We start from the raw sequence: 13160 nt of genomic DNA, 5'->3' as shown, positions 1-13160 counted from the left end.
AATTGAGAAACCAGAAATAAAACCACATAAATATAGACAGACAATTTTTGACAAAGAAGCAAAAAACATACAATGGAGAAAAGACAGCCTGTTAAATAAATTATGCTGGGAGAATTGCATAGCCACATGCAAAAGAATGAAACTGGACTGCTATCTGTCACCACGTACCAAAATTAATTCAAAATGGATCAAAGACTTAAGCATAAGACCTGACACAATAAACTGCAGAGAAGACAACATAGGTACTAAACTTATGGACCTTGGGTTCAAAGAGCATTTTATGAATTTGACTCCAAAGGCAATGGGAACAAAGCTAAAATAAACAAATGGGAGTATATGAAACTTAAAAGCTTCTGCACAGCAAAAGAAATCATCAACAAAATAAAGAGGCAACCAACTGAATGGGAGAAGATTTTTGCAAACAGTGCCTCTGATAAGGGGCTAATATCCAAAATATACAAGGAACTAATGAAACTCAACAACAAAAAACAAAGAACCCAATTGAGAAATGGGTAGACAAGGTGAAGAGACATTTCTCCAAAGAGGACATACAAATGGCAAATAGACATATGAAAAAATGCTCAACATCACTAATCATCAAAGAAATGCAAATAAAAACCACAATGAGATATCACCTCACCCCAGTTAGAATGGCTATCATCAACAAGAGAAATAATAACAAGTGTTGGAGAGGCTGTGAATAAAAAGGAACCCTCATACACTGTTGGTGGGAATGCAGACTGGTGCAACCATTATGGAAGGCAGTGTGGAGGGTCCTCAAAAAATTACAAATAGAATTACCATATGACCCAGCAATCCCTCTCCTGGGTATCTACCCCAAACATCTGAAAACACTTATATATCAAGACACGTGGCTCCAATGTTCATTGCAGCGTTGTTTACGGTGGCCAAGACATGGAAACAACCAAAATATCCTTCGAAAGATGAATGGATAAAGAAGTTGTGGTATATATACGCAATGGAATACTATTTGGTGGTAAGTAAAGATGAAATAGGACCATTTGTGACAACATGGATGGATCTTGAGAGTATAATGCTAAGCGAAATAAGTCAGACAGAAAAAACAGAGAACCATATGATTTTAGTGATATGTGGTATATAAACCAAAAACAACAAAAGAACAAGACAAACAAATTAGAAACAAAAACTCGTATACACAGACAATAGTTTAGTGGTTACCAGAGGGTAAGGGAGGTGGGGGTTGTTAGATGAGGGTAAGGGGCATCAAATATATGGTGATGGAAGTTGAATTGACTCTGGGTGGTAAACACAAAATGGGATTTATAGATGATGTAATACAGAATTATACACCTGAAATCTATGTAATTTTACTAATAATTGTCACTCCAATTAATTAAAAAATAGAAAATATGTACTGTGAATGAAGAAAGCAGCTTGAATCTAATCAGTTAAATATAGTTCTTAATCTTATCATACCTTGCTATACAATAAGATAGTAATACAGTTTGTGTATTATTTTTTAAATTACAAATACCTGGGTAAAAAATAATCCAAATGATCACATACATATGGATTTTTCCCTTTCCGTAACTCAAGATTTGATGTATTTTGAATTCTGTAGACCCTGGTTCAAAAATTGACTCTGCCACTCGCTAGTTGTGTGACCTGTAGTTTCAGGCTCCTTATCTGCAAATGGGGATAATAAAGTTTACATCAAAGTGCTCTTATGAGAGAAAATGAGATAACGTGTATGAAGGAAACAGCACATTGACTAGAACACAATAGACACTCAGTGGGTATTCTTTCTGTTCCTTTTCTTTTACAATTAACAGTGAGGAAATCAGTAATCATGAAGTTCTCAGAGAACATTTCAGTCTACAGGTATTTCGTGGTATTGGTTCTGTGTGTGAAAAATTCAGAAAAGCCAGACTAGTGACAGAATTGCAATGATTAGAGTAGTATTCCTGAAGGAGGTGGGAGTTGAATTTGGCTTTAAGGGATGGATACCCTTTTAATGGATACTCCAGTGTGTATCTCAAAATCCTCTATTTAAGCACCAGGATTCTGCACAATGGGCCAGGGTGTCTCATTTAAATAAAAGATAATATTCTCTGAATTTGAAATTTCCCTTTTATACATGTCTTTAATTCTTTGACCCTTGCTACAGCTTATGTAAATTAAAATAGAGAATAAGATAGTAATGAATTTAGTACAATCTTATAGTGAGTTATTTTATGTTTGATAAAGTTATTTTGTGATATTCTACAAAGAGAATCATGACTTCAGTTGTTCTGCGACCTGGACACATTTAAGACTCACTGAGATGGGTTAAAACATGAAACAGATGAGGAACAGCATAAAGATATCATAAGAAAAAGTATTTGGTGGTATAATGAGCAGACTTACCTGGAGTGGACAGCATGGGTTATGGATTAATAGAAAATACTGGTTAGGTAATAATAAGGTATAGTACTATCCTGAGTATAGTAATTTATAATTTGCAAAGAGTTTACACATATCTGAGCTTACTCTCATAACTTTGTGAAATAAAGAGGGCAGGTAATAATGTTACCATCAACACTGAAACCTTCTAATTATTGAGCATTTACTATGCACCAGACATCACTGCTAGATGCTTTATATACAGAGGGTGCCAAAAAAATGTATACACATTTTAAGAAAGAAAAAACTGTATTAAAATTGTAATACTCAATATATACTGATAAGAAAAGATGAATACAAGTCATGTGTATACATTTCTTTGGCACCCCCAGTATATTATCTCTAATGCTCATAACAACCATGCAATATGGTGTTGTTATCTTAATTTTACAGTTGAGTAAACTAAGGCTTAGGAAGATTAAGTCATTTATCCCAGGCCTGCACCTAGAAAAGAGCAGGTGCTTAAATTTGAACCTCGGGTCTGTCTGATATCAGCTCCACTATCCTATTCTAACAGCATGAAGAGAGGAAAGAGGTAAAAGCGGATAGGGCAGTAACAAGTACATAACACTGTAGCTTACCTACAATAAATCAAAGTTTGGGTCTTCTTGAAAATAAACTAGAATAATATTTAAGTCCGTTTTATAAAAATAGCAGCAGTGCTGTCAATCCTGAAAATCAACAGATCCCATTTTGAAGGCCCAATTGCCATACTAAAGTATTTTGGGGACACTAAGTTCACTTTAGAATTCATTCTCTGGAGTAATTTATCTAACCTGAAATGGGAGAAATGAAAAGCTTTCTAGGTTGACATCCTTTACCATTTATTTGTTTTTCTCCCTGTGGGAAGCAACCAACACAAACCCCTTATGTAACAGGAATGTTTAAAGCAATCCACAAGGTTAAGCATGAGTACTTTCCATGACTGGCTCCCTACCAAGGCATTTTCATTCCATAAGGAGAGGTTCAGAGATTGCCAAAGCCAGGCATCAGCACAAAGGCCTGCCTTGAAGTTCCATTTCCTCTTGAAAGAGTGAAACATTCATGATACTCGTTCATAGGGAACAAATGGTTTCACCCATGGGAAAAGGCTTGGATTGTCAATACCCTTCAGGGAGGAGATAAATGCTGACACTAGAGTTGGGACTAGAGAAAAAGCAGCATCTATTTTAGCTGTCAGAGAGAATGATGTAATCTGTCATAGAATTTTGACCCTATGGTAGGGAAGCTTTGCTACCCCTTCCCTACTGGAGGCATACTTAAAACCCAGAAGACATAGTATTAATAAAAGGCCTCTGAGAAGCTGAAAAGATGACACTGGGTCTAGAAACTAAAGTTCATACAACTTTACTCATAGGAGAGTTCCTCTGTTCTGTACATAAAGCCACTAATTAACTCATAATATGATTTAAAAACTTTATTTTTTTAATTTAAAAAAATATGGAAAAACACCCTTGAAAATTATTTGATTTTTGGAGAAAATTGCATCTTTTGCAACAACAAGAAAGATTGATACCATTTTTACTTGTAGACAAAATTCTGGGTTAAAAACATTCAAAAACAAAGTAAAATAAAAACGTTTACATAAAAGTACCTACTATATAAGATTCTAGGGCCTTACTACTCAAAGTGTGGTCCACCTGCCAGTAGCATAGGTATAACCTAGGAGCTCATTTAAATGGTGAACGTCAGACCTCTTAAATCAGAATATGCATTTTAACAAAATCCCAGGTAAATTTAAGAAGCATTGGTCTAGCCTTGGGAAACATTTCTCCAAGTGTGTCTTTTGACTACTTTCATTAGAATAATCCTGGGTATTGGTTAAAAATTAAGGCTCCTGGGTTCTAATCCAGACTACTAAATCACATCTCAGAGTGGGACACAGGAGTGTGCATTATTAACAGGTATATTAGGGCAGTAAATCTCAAACTTGAGCATACATCAGAATTACTTAGAGGACCTATTAAAACACAGACTACTGGGATCTACCCCAGAGTTCTCCGATTCAGTAAGTATGGAGTGCGGCCTGAGATATTGCATTTCTTTTTTTTTTTTTTTTTTTTTTTTTTTTAATTAATTAATTTATTTATTAGTTTCAGATGTACAAAACAAGGTAATACTTAGACGTTCATCATCTATATCCCTCATACTGTGAACCCCCCTCCCCCCATCCACCATCCCTCCGACCTCACACCGAACCATCACATTATATATATAAAATTATAGTTGGCAGATATTGCATTTCTAACATGTTTCTCAGTGATGTTCATGCTACTGGTCCAAGGATCACAACAGGAGAACTACTGCATAGACATAATTTTAACAAGTTTAATTATATGGTTCTCTAGTCTAGGTTAGCAGGTAACAATGAGAAAGGGAGTAGTTAGAAGCAGGCATACCAATAGCAGCAAGAAGCAATATCTGACAGGCTGAGGATGGAGGGGAAAACACAGATACTATAAAAAAGAAATATAAGAAATAAATGAATATATATTTCTCAGGCTACTGAGTGTAAGTGCCAAGAACCTTACATGTCTCACTCCCACCCCTCTTCCATGACTACCAGTCTCCTACTCCTTGAGGATAATCACTGTTATCTTATGTGATAGTGATGTGAGATAATGGATGCTCATTGATAACGACCCCCAGTCATCAAGAATAGGTTTAAATCTGTTTAGTTTACTGTTTAAGCAGGTGGAGAATTGTACAATATATTTTAGAAATATTTCCATTGACGGTCAACTTTTAAACACTGTTTAAGTTGTCTGATAAATTCACTTTTGAAAACCACTCTATCAATTCCAAATGATGCAGGATAAATGGAGATTACCTAAAACTGGAGTCCAGGAAATCCAAAGATGGTAATAACAACATCTAACATTTAAAAACCAAGTTCATTTTTTCATGTAATACTCACAATAATACTTTGAGACACATATAATTATAGATTCTTAAACGATGACTATCTAAACTAAGGTTCAGAGAATTAAATTAAATTGTTGAGATCACACAGGTGGTTAACTGGTAGTGGAGCTAGATTTGAACTTAGGTCTATCTGACATCATTTTTTTTATATTATTCTGCTTTCTTTACAGGGAACAAAAAAGCTCAGGCTGAGAAGCTGGATACGTAGACAGTTCTTCTGGGTCTCTGCAGGCCATACTCCTTGTAGAGCATCCTGTAAGACAGGCATCCAAACTTCATTAGCATGAGCAGTTTCTTTCACTTACAGAAACCAGAAGAACTCTCTTAATGCTTCTGCGTGCCTTAACTTACAATATGCCGTTTCTTCCTCCTTTACCTCTGTGGATTTCACTGTTGCCTAAAACCACTCCTATCTCTTCCTACACCAATCCTTCTTGCCCTATACTCCAATTCTTCAGTGACAACACAGAGGACTAATGGGGATAGGAGAGGCAATCAGAAATAAAAAGAGAGGAAAGACCTAAGGTCTGTGTAGCTGTCTCTCTTCTCCCATTCCTTACTTCCCTAATGTCTGGCCTGATCTCCACATCCCTCTCACAGTCTGTTCCTGCTCCTATGATAAGTGCCTCAAACACTGAGGCTGGTTGGTCATCTGTGATAAAGATAAAGCTCACTTATTCCTCCAAGAATTTAGGCCCCTCCATTCACTCATATGCACATATTCAGTTGTTCTGAGAGGACTAAGTGAATTGGGTGCTTTAGAGGAGAAACTCTTTTCTTATCTAACTGTGTAGTTGTTGGCAGTTGGTATTCTACAAAACCTTCAAAAGAGCAGAGTGCATCCTTCATTCAGGATGGGCAACTGACAAGAGGTATTATTTTATTCCATAGTGGGTCTCAAAAGAAAGAAACTGAGAAAAACGAAAGAAGCAAAAGTTTTGTGTGCAGCAGACCTAGATAAAACTCTTCTTTTTAATTAAAGTTTATTGGGATGACAATAGTTAGTAAAGTTACATAGGTTACAGGTGTACAATTCTGTGCTAAATCATCTATAAATCCAATTGTGTGTTCAACACCCAGAGTCAGTTCTCCTTCCATCACCACATATTTGATCCTTTTACCCTCATCTACCAACCGTCTCCCCCATTACACTCTGGTAACCACTAAACTATTGTCTGTGTCTACAAGTTTTTGTTTCTCATTTGTTTCTCTTGTTCTTTTGTTGATTTTCGTTCATAAACCACATATCAGTAAAATCATACGGTTCCCTGCTTTTTCTGTCTGACATATTTCGCTTAGCACTATACTCTCAAGATCCATCCATGTTGTCACAAATGGTCCGATTTCATCTTTTCTTACTGCTGAGTAGTATTCCATTGTGTATATATACCACAACTACTATATCCGTTCATCTAACAAAGGACATTTTGGTTGCTTCCATGTCTTGGCCACCATAAACAAAGCTGCAACGAACATTGGAGCACACGTGTCTTTATGTAAAAATGTTTTCAGATGTTTTGGGTAGATACCCAGGAGAGGGATTGCTGGGTAATATGGTAATTCTATTCGCAATTTTTTGAGGAACCCCTACACTGCCTTCCATAATGGCTGCACCAGTCTGCAATCCCACCAACAGTGTATGAGGATTCCTTTTTCTCCACAGCCTGTCCAACACTTGTTACTATTTGTCTTGTGGATGATAGCCATTCTCATTGGGGTGAGGTGATATTTCATTATGGTTTTTATTTGCATTTCTTTGATGATTAGTGATGTTGAGCATTTTTTCATATGTCTGTTTGCCATTTGTATGTCCTCTTTGGAGAAATGTCTCTTCAGGTCCTCTTTCCATTTTTCAATTGGGTTGTTTGTTTTTTGTTGTTGTTGAGTTGTCTCTTCTTATCTTTTTCACCTTAAGTCTGTTTCATCTGATATCAATATGGTTACACCTGATTTTCTCTGGGTACCATTTGCTTGGAGTGTCAATTTCCACCCTTTCACTTTGAGTCTGTGCTTGTCCTTGTAGCTGAGAATTGTCTCTTGGAGACAGCATATGGTTGGGTTTAGTTTTTTGATCCAATCTGCTACTCTGTGCCTTTTTATTGGTGAGTTCAGTCCATTTACATTTAGGGTGATTATTGATACATGAGGATTTCCTGTCATTCTATCTTTAGTTTTCTGGTAAAGCTGTGTTTCCATTGTTTCTTTGCCTTTTAGGTTTTGTCTATTATATCTGTGTCGTAGTATTCTATCATTTTTCCCCTCTGTTTGTTCTTTAGTTACAGTATATATTTCAGTTCTGAATTTTTCTTTGAGGGGTTACCCTTAAGTTTATGTAAAACAAAGTTTGATGTTTAGAGTATTCCATTTTCTTCACCATGCTTACTTTCTCCATTCTCATGTTCTGGTTCAGGGCTTTACTCTCCCCCGTTTTATGTTTTGGTTGCCACAAATTGTTCATGTTGATGGTGGTTGAATAGCCTTGTTTATTATTTCTTGTGGTAGGGGTCATGTATTAGAAAATTCCCTCAGCTTCTGTAGGTCTGGAAAGGTCTTTATTCCTCATTCATATCTAAAGGATATCTTTCCTGGATATATTATTCTTGGCTCATAATTTCTCTGTTTCAATAGTTTGAATATTTGGTTCCACTCCCTCCTCGCTTGTAGAGTTTCTGCTAAAAAATCTGACCATAATCTAATGGGCTTTCCTTTGTAGGTTGCAGTCTTCTTTTCCCTGGCTGCCTTGAGGATTCTTTCTTTGTCATTGACCTTTGACCTCTTCAATGGAATGTGACTGTTGGAGAAGGCCTGTTGGGGTTGAGGTAATTAGGTGTTCTATTTGCTTCTTGGATTCAAGTATCCACTCTTTCCACAAGTTTGGGAAGTTCTCATTGACTATTTGCTTGAATATACTCTCTGTTCCCTTCTCTCTTTCTTCCCCTTCTGGAATGCCTATTGTTCTTATATTGCTCTTTCTGATGGAGTCAGAAAGTTCTTGTAGAGTTCTTTCATTTTTTTTTAGGTCTCAAGTCTCTTTCTTCTTCCATCGGTGTTATTTCCAGGTTTCTATCTTCGATGTCACTGATTCTTTCCTCCATCTGGTCAACTCTACTACCTAAACTAGCTATTTCATTCTTCATTTCCTCTATTGAGTTTTTAATCTCCAGAAATGCCATTTGGTTTTTTATGAAAATTTCAATCTCTTTGGTAAATGTTCATGTTGTTCTTTGATTGTGTTTCTGAGTTTATTAAACTGCCTTTCCATGTTTTCTTGCATCTCATTGAGTTATTTCATAACTGCAATCTTGAATTCTCTGTCATTTTAGTCACATATTTCCATATCTTTAAGTTTCTTTTCAGGAGACTTTTCACTTTCTTTCTGAGCTGTCTTGTTGCCTTGGTTATTCATGGCAGTTAGTGATTGATTATTTCTCTGACTAGACATCACAGAAGGGGTTCTGCAACAGGTTGATAGGAAGAGGTCTTTCTTTGTTTTACAGTACGTGTTGGTAGAGTGATTTATTTTCTCTCCGACTGCATCATTTTTTTCTCTCTCACAGAATAGTGTTATGTTTTCTCTGCACTATTCCACCTTCTCACATAGTGGTGAGAGTCCCTGGAAGGCATGCTTCACCTCTGTTAACAGATCGCCTAAGTCTTAGGGCACGGCATCTGTGTGTGGATGAGGAGAGCTTTTGAAGTTCCAAAGCTCTTCCTGCACCAGATTCAGAGCCCATGTGTTTCATTAGCTCTGTTTACTCCTGCAGGGATCTGCCCAGAGAGGTGGGGACAGGGGCAGGGTGGGTTATGAAAGGTGGCCCAGGGCAATGGTGGCAACTGCCACCATAGCCAGTCCTGCTTCCACATCTCCCTCCCCTTTGCTGGTACTTGTTGGGCTGCTAATCTATGTATGGGGACCACAGTTCTCAGAGCTGCAAATATTCTGTTCTTTTGATCTGACACTGCTACTGTTCTGCTTCTAGCAATGGGCAGGTGGGGGCGGGGTGAGCTCTGAGAGGGTAGGGAGGTGCAGCTAGCCTCTGTGCCTAAAGCTTCCATTCAGTGCTCGACAGTGAGGGGTTAAATCACCATATTCAGCCTTCTTCCCTCAGCCTTTTCTCCGAGGTCTCTGCCGTGAGCGTTGGGTTCAGCCTTGTTATATGCTGTCCCCTCAGCCCTGTGGGCCATAAATGGAGCCCTAGCAGTCCGAGTTCCTCCCTCTTCCGCAGCTGCAGTAGTTCTGGGATGCAGCGAGCTCAGAGCACTGAGCTAGGTCTGCATCCTGCGCCCGAGAAGCTCTGTCTCCACACTTCTCCCTTCTCTCCTTCTCTGATCGCGTATTTTGCCCACCATTAGGTGAATTCTGTACTGAGACTCTTCTTCTTGCCTGTCTGCTGTGCACGGAGTGCTTTGTGGAGTTATAGTTGTTGGATTTGTTGTAAATTTCAGGGGAGATTTCCACAGGCTCACCTCATGCCACCATTTTGATGACGTCCACCAAATAAAATTCTTACAATGGCCATTTACTGTTGGATGTCTTCGAACATCATTTAGTCTGCCTGATTTATAACATGGGGATGATAAACCTTATCATTTTTACTTCACAGAATGGTTATGAAGCACTGATGGGATAATAAATATGAAAATGCATTGGAATGTATAAAGGGGTGCATGGATATAAACTGATTGCTAACACAATTCTGTATCACTGTCATTTCACAGGTTTATCTGTAATCACTGTTACTACTAATGGTTAGATTTTGTAGTACTAGTCATTTATTAGAAATGCATTTAATGAGCACTTGCTTTAGTATAGCTACTATACTAGAAATTGGGAGTACAGAAATATACCAGGCACAATAGAGGCAGTGGAAATATAATGGCTGTTTGCAATGTCCGAGGGGTAGTAGATGGGGGGAGGGAGGTTATCACTGTATGAGGGATATAAATGATAAATGTTTAAATATTACATTGTTTTGTACACCTGAAACTAATTTTTCAAACGTTAAAAAATAAATAAATAAAATGTTAACTAAAAAAAACAAAACAAATATCAGGCACAATCATTTTTCTGGGAGAATAAATCAAATCAGATAGATTTATAGGTTAACTAGGTTTTGGTGGTGGTGGGAGAGTGGTGACTGCCCTGAAAATTTAACCACCACTTTTATGCCAGTAATTTAACTTCATTAAATTAACTTCATTATGTTGTATACGTATGGAGCTACATCAGGAAAATGCTGGAGTAGTCAGCTTCAAACTCCTAGTTCCCCATAGAAACATTAAAAAACAAGTAGAAACTTTCAGAGCTAACTTTATCAGAACTCTAGAAAACAGTAAAATATTTACAGCAACAAAGCAAACATGGAATCAAGAAAAAGCCAACTTAAAAATTGAAAGAATGCTGGAAGTATCACACTCCCTGACTTTAGCTTGCACTATAGGACAACAATAAGTAAAACAGCATGGTATTGGAAGAAAAACAGACACACAGACCAATGGAATAGAATCAAGAACTCAGAAATAAACTCACATAAATATGGACAGATAAGTTTTGACAAATAAGTTTTGACAAACTTATTTGACAGATAAGTTTTGACAAAGAAGAAAAAAACATACCATGGAGAAAAGATAGCCTATTCAATAAATGGTGCTGGCAGAATTGGAAAGCCAAGTGCAAAAGAATGAAACTGGACTGCTATCTGTCACCATGTACCAAAATTAATTCAAAATGGATCAATGACTTAAGCATAAGACCTGAAACAATAAACTGCACAGGAAAAAACATAGGTACTAAACTTATGGACCTTGGGTTAGAAGAGCATTTTATGAATTTGACTCCAAAGGCAAGGGAAGTATAAGCCAAAATAAATTAATGGGAATGTATGAAACTTAAAAGCTTCTGCACAGCAAAAGAAACCATTGACAAAATAAAGAGGCAACCAACTGAATGGGACAAGATTTTTGCAGACAGTGCCTCTGATAAGGGGCTAATATCCAAAATATATAAAGGACTCATACAACTCAAGAACAAAAAAACCAAACAACCCAATTGAAAAATGGGCAGAGGACCTGAAGAGATATTTCTCCAAAGAGGACATACGAATGGCAAATAGATATATGAAAAAATGCTCAACATCACTACTCATCAGAGAAATGCAAATAAAACCCACAATGAGATATCACCTCACCCCAGTCAGGATGGCTATCATCAACACGACAAATAGTAACCAGTGTTGGAGAGGCTGTGGAGAGAACATACACTGTTGGTGGAAATGCAGACTGGTGCAGCCGCTATTGAAGGCAGTGTGGAGGTTCCTCAAAAAATTACAAATAGAATTAGCATATGACCCAGGAATCCCTCTCCTGGGTATCTATCAAAAAAATCTGAAAACATTTATACATAAGGCAATATTTTTACTGATATATCCCCTCAGGAAAGGTAAGTAAGAAAAAAAAATACACATGGGATTACATCAAACTTAAAAGTTTTTTTCACAGCAAAGGAAACCATCAATAAAACAAAAATACATCCTACTGAATGGAAGGAGATATTTGTCAATGATACATTTGATAAGGAGTTAATACCGAAAATTTATAAACACAAAGCAAAATAAAACAACAAAAAAAACTCATTCCACTCAACACCCAAAAAACAAACAACGCAATTACAAAATGCGCAGCAGACATGAAGAGACGTTATTCTAAAGAGGACATACAGATGGCCAACATACATATGAAAAAATGCTCAACCTCACTAATCACTAGAGAAATGCAAATAAAAACCATCATGAGATACCACCTCACTTCTGTCAGAAGGGCTATCATCAATAAATCAACAAAGAACAAGTGCTGGGGAGGACGTGGAGAAAAGGGAACACTCAGGCAATTTTGGTGGGATTGCAGATTGGTACAGCCACTATGGAAATGAGTATGGAGGTATCTCTAAAAACTGGAAATGGAACTATCTTATGACCTAGCAATTCCACACTTAGGTTGCTAACCAGAGAAATACAAAATGCTAAAGAAAAAACTTATGCACCCCTATGTTTATTGCAGTGCAATTAGGTGCAATTAGAAAGGAGCCTGATGGTGGATCAATTGCCAATGGTTAATGATTTCAACAATCATGCCTGTGTAAAGAAGCCTCCATAACACCCAAAAGGAGAAGGTTTGGAGACCTTCCGGGTTGGGAATCACGTAAAGATTTGGGGGGAGTGGCATGCGCAGAGAGAGCTTGGAAGCTCTATGCCCTTTCTTTATGCATTTCTTCATCCAAAGGTGACGTCATAGGAATGGCAGCAGCGGTTCGCACTGTTTGAGTTCTCCTCCGGATCTTATCACAAACGGGACGTATAACCCATCAAAGGACTCTGCTCATCACGCAGAACAGCTAAGAGACTCCTGGAAGGATTACTTGAAGGTGTGCAAATTGAGCAAGCAGGGGAAGAGGGAAGGGAGCAGGGTGGAGACACGGCCTACATCTGCGGCTGTGGGGACACGAACCACATCTGTGGTGGTGGAAACGCGGTCCGCATCTGCAGCGATGGAAATGCGGTCCGCACGTGTGGTTGTGGGGACGCGGCCCGCACCTTCGTCTCTGGAGACACGGCCCACATCTGCAGCTGTGGAAATGCAGCCCACATCTGCAGTGGTGGAAACGCGGCTGGCACCCACAGCTGCAGAGATGCAGGGGATCCCAGGATCAAACAGAGAACACAAAAGCCAAGAGATGGGCTCTTTCCCTGCGTCCCACCTGATCTCTCACGTCGAGGGGGCAGCTAGGTGGGCTCTAGGTTGGACAAAGAACACAA

Source organism: Rhinolophus hipposideros (genome assembly GCF_964194185.1).
Source record: "Rhinolophus hipposideros genome assembly, chromosome: X".
Taxonomy (NCBI): domain Eukaryota; kingdom Metazoa; phylum Chordata; class Mammalia; order Chiroptera; family Rhinolophidae; genus Rhinolophus; species Rhinolophus hipposideros.
The sequence above is the reverse complement of the archived record's forward strand: the minus strand, read 5'-3'. Positions refer to the sequence as shown.